This window comes from Hyaena hyaena, unplaced genomic scaffold (assembly GCF_003009895.1).
Source record: "Hyaena hyaena isolate Hyena2069 unplaced genomic scaffold, ASM300989v1 scaffold_459, whole genome shotgun sequence".
Taxonomy (NCBI): Eukaryota; Metazoa; Chordata; class Mammalia; order Carnivora; family Hyaenidae; genus Hyaena; species Hyaena hyaena.
The window spans coordinates 272,600-282,418 of record NW_024081093.1 but is presented as its reverse complement, the minus strand read 5'-3'; positions in this window follow the sequence as shown (position 1 = coordinate 282,418).

Here is a 9,819-nt window from a genome sequence, read left to right as displayed (position 1 = left end):
AAGGCCGCTGGACCTAATTAAGACCTTTCTCAAGCAGAGTGGGATTTTTGAAGGGTGGAAAATCCAGCCATGCAGCCGCCTAAACTCATCTCTACTTTGGATTATAATGAAAGGACCCCCTTTTCCTTCTCGGAAAGGAAAGCCCGGGGGCCTAGAAAGGAGACCTGCCCTGTAGCTTTCTCCAGCGCCACCCACTTGCCCCCACTGGGGTAGGCCTGCCTGGCTCCTGTGGCCCTAGTCACCTTCCCATTAGCTTCATGGCTTCCGTTTGTCCTGGCCTTTCCAGAACTCTCCTCTCATTGACAACAAGCAAAACCTTTTTATTTTGATTTCAAAAAATCTTTGGGGTGGGGCGCCCAGGGGGCTCAGTCGGTTGAGCTTCCTACTTTGGCTTAGGTCATGATTTCACCGTCTAGGAGTTTGAGCCCTGCGTTGGGGCTGACAGCTGGGAGCCTGCAGCCTGCTTCGGATTCTGTCTCTCTCTCTCTCTCTCCACCCGTCCCCCACTCATGTTCTGTCTTGTCTTTCTCTAAAAATGAATAAACATTAAAAAAAGAAAAATCTTTGGGGCACCAGGGTGGCTCAGTCGTTTGAATATCTGACTCTGTCTCTTGATTTCAGCTCAGGTTATGATCTCACGTTTTAGGAGTGCGAGCCCCGCATCAGGTTCTGTGCTGTCAGTGCAGAGCCTACTTGGGATTCCCTCTCTCTCTGTCTCTTTCTCTCTGTCTTTTACTTATTTAATGTTCACTGATACGGTACTTACTAAGTGCCAGGCACTATTACCAGAGCTTTACAAATATGACCTCATATAAGCTTCATAACAGGCCTCCGAGGTTCCTGTTATTACACTCCCGTTTTACAAATAAGGAAGCTGTAGCAAGAGAGGTGAGTAAGTTGCCCAAGGTCACACAGGAAGTAGCGCCCCTGGGACTAGGACCCGGGCAGCTGGGCTCTAGGGTCTGCGTGGTCCCCGCCTTCCCTGAAGCCAGCTCCAGGAAGAGAGGACATAAGAGTGGACGCATCGCCAACAAACGAGAAAGAAAGCAAAGCGGGTCACTTCCCAAAGGAAACCCATCTTTTGCCCAGTTTGAGTGCTGAGTTTCACTGGGTGTCCGGCCCTGCCCTTCCCGGGGCGCCCTTCCCTACGGGGACAGCACGCCCCTTGGGCCTACTGCTGACTGTGGCCACAGGAGCCGTGGGGTCCAAGAATTGGAAGGAGGCTTCTTTCTTTATACCCCCCCCACCCATCTGCAGGTTCACGCAGCCCTGGGGTGGGTCAGAAGTGCACCAGGGTCTGCCCACGCCTGCACGTGGGAGAATCCCAACTCAAGACTGCTGTCCGCCCATCTCAGCAGATGTGGGTCCAGCACGAACCGCCACGGCCCATGGCTTCTCACCTCTGTGGTCCTTCTCCCCATCCGAGCAGGTTTTCTCCAGCCGCCATTTTGGCCATTGCCTGGGTCCACTTCCGTATCTCCCATGTCCGCCCGTGTCCATGTTTTGTGCTAATGGAAGCCACAGTGATTAGACGGCAATGGAAAATTGAGTTTCCCAGGGCTGCCGGGTGGCTCCGTTGGTTAAATGGCCAAATCTTTTGTTGTTGGTGATGGTTTTTTGTTTTTTATTTTTTTCTTAAATAGTTTATTGTCAAGTTGGTTTCCATAGAACACCCAGTGCTCATCCCCACAAGTGCCCCCCTCCATGCCCATCTCCCCCCTCCACCCCACACCCATCTGTCCTCAGTTTGTTCTCAGCATTCAAGAGTCTCTCATGGTTTGCCTCCCTCCCTCTCCCCCACTATTCCCCCACTTCTTCTCCCGCATCGTCCCCCGTTAACTTCCTCCTAATCCACCTATACGTGCAAACATATGGTATGTGTCCTTCTCTGCCTGACTTATTTCGCTCAGCATAACACCCTCAAGGTCCATCCATGTTGCTACACATGGCCAGATTTCCTTCTTTCTCATTGTTAATGGCCAAATCTTGATCTCAGCCCAGGTCTTGATCTTGGGGTCATGAGTTCAAGCCCCGTGAAAAGAAAAAACTTGAGTTTCTCAATCTGGAAAATGTGCCAGTTTTAGGCAAGGAAATATGGATGTCCGCGTGTGGAAATAGGGTGCTGGAAAGAGTCAGGAAAGGAAGAGCTGAACCCTTTGTAAGTAACCACAGTCCTGGCTTCCGAGGAGAGGTACTTCAGCTTGGGGAAAGGGGTGTCAGGAATGAAAACAATGAGCCTCCAACTCGTAAAAATGTATGTCTAGTCATCAAGAAATAATCAGATATGGGCGCCTGGGTGGCTCAGTCAGTTAGGCATCTGACTTCAGCTCAGGTCATGATATCGCAGTTTGTGGGCTCGAGCCCCGTGTCTGGCTCTCTGCTCATGGCTCGGAGCCTGGAGCCTGCTTCGGATTCTGTGTCTCCTCCTCTCTTTGCCCCTCCCCTGCTCGTGCTCTGTCTCTCACTCTCAAAAATACACATTAAAAAGATTAAAAAATATATAATCGGATAAATCCAGGTAGAGGAAACTTCTGCAAGACCACTGGCCTGGAGTCCTCAAAACTATCAATGTTGGGGCACTAGGGTGGCTCAGTTGGTTAATCATCCTGCTTCGGCTCAGGTCATGATCTCGCGGTTCATGAGTTTGAGCCCCCACATTGGGCTCTGTGCTGACAGCTCAGAGCCTGGAGCCTACTTCAGATTCTGTGTCTCCTTCTCTCTCTGCCCCTCCCCTGCTCATGCTCTGTCTCTGTCTCTCTCAAAAATTAAACATTAAAAAATTAATTAAAAAAAAGCTGACTTAAAAAAAACCTATCAATGTCATGAGTGAGCAAAAAGGCTCGGGGGACACTCTGCACTAAGGAGGGCCTGTGACAGCCACACGCGGTGCAGGGTCTCCAAGTGCGTTCTGGATGAAGGGGTAGAATGACAGAAAAGGGGACAGTGGGGGCAACTGAGAACATTTAAATATGGATGGTGTATTACTCAGCAAAATTACACATTTCTTGGGAGCTATAATTGTGTTTAGTTGTACACAGAACGGCCCTGTTGTGAGAGATACAGGCCGGAGCATTCAGTGGTGGAGTGGCATGTCTGCAACTCACTCTCAAAAGTTCACCAGGTACAGACACGAATGAATGGAGAGGTGTGTGCGTGTAGGAGAGAGCAGAAACATGCTAAAGCAAATGTTAGCAAAGTGGTAATAGGTGGATCTAGGGTGTAAAGGCGTACATTAAACCACTTTTGCACTTTTATCTACATACATGTTTAATCTTTCTCAAAGTACAAGGAAGATAAGGTGAAAATTCAGAAATGCAATTCATGGAGCCTTCTAGAGAACCCATAGCAAATAGTGACTTATTCCCCCCGTCTCCCAATAACACAGGACACACACCATAATGTTCATGGTCTTTGGGGGGGGGGGGGCACAGGCACTAAGGCCTCTATGCCACCCACAGACCCACAGGGTGTGGGCACTGAGAAACCACCCCTTGCCTACCTCATGTCACAACCCACTGTCCCTCCGGCACCCGGCGCGCTGGGCAGTGTGAGAGACCTTTCCTGGCTTTATTTGTCTGCAGCGTGCCCCCGCGGCCCAGTCCCCTGCAACAGTCCCCCGCCCCTCTCCGTCTGCCCACCTGAAATGAGACTTCCTCCAGGAAGCCTTCTTAGAATTCTTGGGTCCTTGTCTCCGTCCAGTTTGGCTCAGAACTCACGAGGTTCGGACCGGGTGCTCTGAACTCGACTTCCCCCCGGTATATGTGGGGAGTGTGCCTTGTCCAGGGCAGGTGCCTTGGAGTTTAAAAATCTCCAAGACAGAAGACAGAAAGGAGTGTTTTACACCCTGTCAGCTGGAAAACTATTTATTCATGACTTTCGGTCACTGGCCACTTTTCCTGGCCCCGATCATGATAGCAAACCTTGGCTCTGACGGATAGGAGTTTCAGATTTGGTTGTGCAGAGGAGCTAACGTAATATTTGCCTTCATTATTTTTCGAAACTCGGATGCAGAATTCATGAGCCTCCGGATGGGATGAAAAAGGTATCCCCCTCTTTCCTTCACCAAGAAAAGAAGTGAAACAAACGAGGTCAAATTAAACAACACAGTATGTAAAACGCGGATTTAAAATGAAATTAGATAATGGATGAGAGAAACTAAAATAAAATGAACAAAGCTAATGAAATAAAATTTGCAAAATGAACACGAATGAAATAAACAAAATAAGGAAGCAGAATAAGCGAAATAAAATAAAAAGAAGGCAAAATGAATGAAACTCGGTAAAAAAAAAAACTAAATGAAAGAGCAAATAAACCTAAGAAAGGAAGTACAATGAAAAAAATGAAATGAATCAGATAAACATCATCACTGAAGGAAGCTGTCGGCAGGTCGCCGGTGTCCGCCCTGGGAAATGCGGGGTCCCCTCGGGTGGGGGCGGGCCCCGAGCCGGGGACGCGGCTGCGGCCGCTGGGGGACAAGGGGAGCTCGGGGCGCCCCGCACCCCCGCGGCTCGCGCGCCCTGCACCTCATCGCCGGCAGGTGGCGCCCTGGGCCCCGCGGGTCCGGTCCGCCCGGCGCGGCGGGGGCGCGTGCGCGCTCCGTGCGCCTCTGCCGCGGGCCTCGGGCCGCCTCTGCGCCCTGCGGGCCGTGCGCGTGGCCCCTGCAGCGCACGCGCACGCGCACACGCACGCGCCCACTCGGCCCGAGCGCCCGCGAGGCGTCACGTGGAGCTCAGGCTTCCTGCCGCAAGGGCGCAGACGGGAGTGCGCCCCCCGAGGCCTTCGTCCTCCTCGATGGAAGGAGTTGCTTTATATAAAATAACTGGAAAGAGCTAAATAAAATGGAAATTGGAGAAGAAAAAAAAAAAAAGAACCTGCCTAGTGCCGCCAAAGGGAAAGCATATCCGTTGAGAAAGTTCCAGAATAGCTACCCGCGGCCTTCCCGCGGGCTAAGGGAAGGCCGAGGACGTTTGCAGGCCGCCTTCCCAGAAGTCCGCAGCCGGCCGTGCTGGGGGAGGGGCGGGCGGGGGGTGGGGACGGCGACCCGGGGCCGCTCCCAGGCAGATGCCGCCGGGACCATCCGGCCGGGCGCCTCCGCGCCTCGGGGAGGCCGCGTCGGGAACAAAGCATTAGCATTTTCTGCATGTGAAAGGCCCGCATTCCTGGGCGGGGAGGCCGCGGGGGCGCCGGCCCCCCTCCGCATTCGCGCTCGGGACCACACAGCGAGCCTCTCGCGCCACATGCTCGAAGGTTCGTTTCGGCTTTTCTGCGGGCCCGGGCGATGCATACGAAATGTAGATATTTCCCTAAACGCCGGCTTTGACATTTAATGCGATCCTAAGTAGTCTGAAATGTGGACGGGATTAGGGGGCGGCCTGGGGCCCACGGGGACACTTGGCCAAATCCTCCTAAATCCGCCAGGACAATTGTCCGTCACCACACGGCTCCCCCGTGCCCCGGAGGAGGGGCTGCGGAGCCCCCCGCGCCCCCCGCGCCCCCCGCTCCTGCGCCCGGGCCTTCGCGCCCCTCCCTCCGCGGGGGGCGGCCGCTGAGGGCGCCTCGCTCGCCGAGTGCGTGCGGGGCGGTTACTGCGGGCCCGGCCGCCCCCCGCCCCGGGCCGCCGTTTGCCTCGCTTGAGGAGGCCCAGAGGCTCGGGGACGCCGACGCCCTGCGACCCTGCGGGTCACGCTGCCGCCGCGCCGGGCAAGGAGACACGTCCCCCGGAATGGCGCCCAGCGGACCGTGCAGCTCTAGCACAATCCACACCCTGCACGGTGTACGGCCAGCCCCGTCTTCACAGTACTTGCCGTCCCGGGGCGGGGAGGAAACAGCTGACAGAAAACACCACGCGGGCGGGGCCTGAGGGTTCGCCCCGGGACACACCGGGCTCGACGCAGGGCGCCCCCGGGAAGCGCCCCTGCAGCGAAGGAAGGTTGGGGTTTAAGCGCAGCGCATCTCCGGGGAGGAGGGGGCTAGGGCCGCCCCGAGGCGCTGTGGGACGGCCCGCAGGCCGACGGGTGACACGGGGAGGCTTCTAGGGCGTGGCGGGGAATGGGGACTCCGTTGGGGAGACGGCAGAGAATCCCGCTTGGGCGACGCGGGGGGTGTGAGGGAGGGGCCAACGGAGGCCAAGCGGAGTCGAGCAGGTTCCCTGGGGGCCCCTCGCAGGCTTCCGGAAGGAGCCCCAGGGCAGGATTCAGCCCCGTCGCCTGCCCGGGATGAGGGACCTGAGGCAGGGAGACTTGGGGCCCCCTGTCACCAGAGGGTGAGGACCTGGGCAGGGTGGGGAGAATGGCACCATGAACACAGGAGGCCAGTATTTACTGAACAACTACTACGCCCCAGATCCTGGTATGAAAATCAAAACACGAGGCTCCAAAGACCGCCGCTTATGCTAAGCCCCTCGGCACCAAACTGAGCCTCCCCTTACCGTTTTGGGTCTCCCAGAAGTGGAATCTTACCCAGTTAATCAGATCAGCACTAGCTTGGTAACCTGCCTGAGAGACCCTCCATCTGTAAAGTAACTTTGCAATAACTACCCTTTTCTTTTTTGCCAGCATAACTTCCTTGTTCCCGTTTCCTTCTGCCGTCTTTCTTTATTTTTTTCCTGTTTGAAAGACAGTGTGAGCAGGGGAGGGGCGGAGAGAGAGGGAGACACAGAATCCGAAGCAGGTTGCAGGCTCCGGGCTGGCAGCACAGAGGTGGGCGCGGGGCTCGAACTCACGAACTGAAGCATCGTGACCTGAGCCGAAGTCAGATGCTTAACAGACCGGGCCACCCAGGAGCCCCGTCTTTTATTTTGCACAGGTCCTCTGAGCTCCTTTCTCTTAGACTGAATGCTGCCCGATTTAGATCGATGTTTGCTCCAACTCTTAAAATGTTTACTATGCCATGGGGTGCCTGGGTGGCTCGGTCAGTTAAGCGTCCGACTTCGGCCCAGGTCATGATCTCACAGTTCGTGGGTTCGAGCCCCGCGTTGGGCTCTGTACTGACAGCTCAGAGCCTAGAGACTGCTTCAGATCCTGTGTCTCCCTCTCTCTCTGACCCTCCCCTGCTCATGCTGTCTCTCTCTCAGAAATAAATAAAAAAAAAAAAACCTTTAAAAAAAAAAAAAGAAAAGAAAAAAAAATGTTTACTATGCCTCGGTTTATCTTCTAACGCTGGGCGCGTCCAGAGTGAGGAAGGTAGTTTCTCCCTGCTCCTGCCACCCATCTGCAGAGCTGCCTCAATGTGTAATGTTTCCTTAACAGAGCAGGAGAGGGTCTCAAAGTCATGGCGTTCCCATTTGGAGTTCAAGGCACCTCCAGCAATAAGGGCCGGTCCCTTAAAGCTCATTCCAACCCAGTGGGGAGGTAACCATTAGAATCCCCATTGCACAGATGAAGAAACCGAGGTGCAAAGAGGCATAACTTGATCCGGATCAAACTTGCTGCAGTGGGAGAGCCAACATTTGAAGCCAGTCGGTGAGGGCGTCACGCACCTCTCTGCGGAAGGCTTCTGCCACGGGCACTGGATAGGGGGCTGAGGGAGCACCGAGCCGAAGGAAGCGTGGAGAAGGCCCGGGGCTGAGCAGGTGGCACCCACCGGTAGCGGATGTCCACCGGGTGCCCCTGGCACCCATCGCCTCATCTGAGTCCTCACTGGACCCTGAGGACAGGTCCCCGCATTCTGCGAGTGGTTAAGTGGCCTGTGCCTGGTGGCGTCTCGGGGCCGAGACACGCGGGTGGAGGGTGTGTGGGGTCCAGGCGCAGGCAGGTGGGGGGCCGGGGGCCGGGGGGAGGACTCGGCAGGGTGGAGCCGTCCTGGGACGTGAGGGCAGGGCCACGACAGCGGCCAGGCCAGCTCTGCTGGGGGCTCGGGCCTCACAGCCTCGGGGCCGCTGGCGTTCGCTTCTCAGCGGCCTGTGCGAAGCCGAGTGGGTAGTGGGGCTTGACCCGAAGCTAGTGAGGCTCTTCTCGGAACTCACCTCGGGGGCGCCTGGCTGGCTCAGTCAGCGGGGCATGTGACTCTTGATCCTGGGCTTGTGAGTTCGAGCCCCACGTTGGGTGTAGAGATTACTTAAAATTAAGATCTTAAAATTAAATCTCAAACCCTTGTAAAGAGGACTTAAGACTGATGCCTGCCTCTCCCGTATCTGTTTACAGAAAGCCGCGCACTTACCAGCAAAGGTACGTATCGCAAGTGACCCCAGATGGGAGACACGGGGACACCTAGGAAAAACTTCAGGGAAATGGCATTTGCGATCTTTTAGCATATTTCTTTAGTCACTTAACAAAGGTGGCATGAACACGTTGGGGCAGGAACGGGTGGGAAGGCCCCCTGGGGACAGTCACCGAGTGAAGCGCTGACGTCTCATGTGCAGGCCTGCGTGGGGTGGGCTGCGGGCCGCCGGACGCTCATGGACCGCAAGCACCCGGACGAGTTTGCAGGCTGGACAAACGCTCGCCCGGACTCCCCCTCCTCTCCCGGCAAGGGTGGCAGTCGCGGTGTGGGACTGCCTTCCCCGCAGCTAAGGAGACTTGAAACTGAGGTCCCCTGGGGTTCCTGGGACTTTGTCCCTCAGAGTCTCCTGTGAGGACGGGGCGCCTCAGCCCTCTTCTCCTGGCCTTCAATGCAGACGCGAGGCTGGAACGTACTCCAGGGTCGCGGGACAGAAGCCCAAATGCTAAGGACAGTGGCGGGAAGAACAGCGCTGAGCCCCTGAGGGCACCACTGGGCGCTAGAACCGGGGACAACGGCTGCCTGTGTATCCCTTCTCTTTTTTTCTTTAAAATTTTTTTTAATATTTATTTTTGAGAGACAGATCATGAGCAGCGGAGGGGCAGAGAGAGAGGGAGACAGAATCTGAAGCAGCTCCAGGCCCTGAAGTGTCAGCACAGAGCCCGACGCGGGGCTCGAACCCACGAACCGTGAGATGATGACCTGAGCCCAAGTCGGACACTCAACCGACTGAGCCCCCCAGGCGCCCCTGTGTATCCCTTCTCAAGTGACAGGAAAGCCACTGTCGTTGAAGCCACGAACCTGTCGTTGGCCATGAACGGCCGCACGAGTTCTTCCTTGACCTGCTCACAGCACAAGGCGACCAGCAAGCAAGGAAAGTTCTCGTTCCTTGAGATTCAGCCAAAGATACATTGTCCTCACGTTCCAGCAGGCCTCTTCCCGATCCACGCTACCACGATCCCGTGGGGTCCCACCGATTCGCACCTTCTGTGGACTCTCCATTAAACGCTCTGGCCAAACAACTCTGCAGGAGTGGGTCCCCCAGGGCTGGTACTCTGGGGCTCACAGCGCCGAGCCTGCTTAGGATTCTCTCTCCCCATCTCTCTCTGCCCCTTACCTGCTGGCGCGCTCTCTCTTAGTCTCTCAAAAAGAAACATTGGGCAACGTCCAGTTACGCCACAAATTCCTTGTTCTGGTAGACACCCCCCCCCATCTGAACAGATCAAGTTTTGGGTAAATGATGCGCTGTTATCCACCTTCCCCTCCACGTGTCCACGTGAGGAAGTACGTGGAGCGGCGGGGGTGGCCTACTTCCCTGCCTGAGCGTTGTCTCGGAACTAGGAAACTGAAGAGATGCAGGCGGCAAGGGACGCTCCTAACAGCAAGCTCTGGTAAACCTACCAAACACGGCTGCAGCCGGGAGGTCACCCACTTTTGTTTTGTTTCTTAAGATTTTATGTAATCTTTACACCCAATGTGGGACTTGACCTCACAATCCTGAGGATCAAGACTTGCATGCTCCTTTGACTGAGCCAGCCAGGTGCCCCTCACCCAATTTTTTAAAAGCAAGCCTGTATTATGCGACTTTTTTTTTTTTTTTTT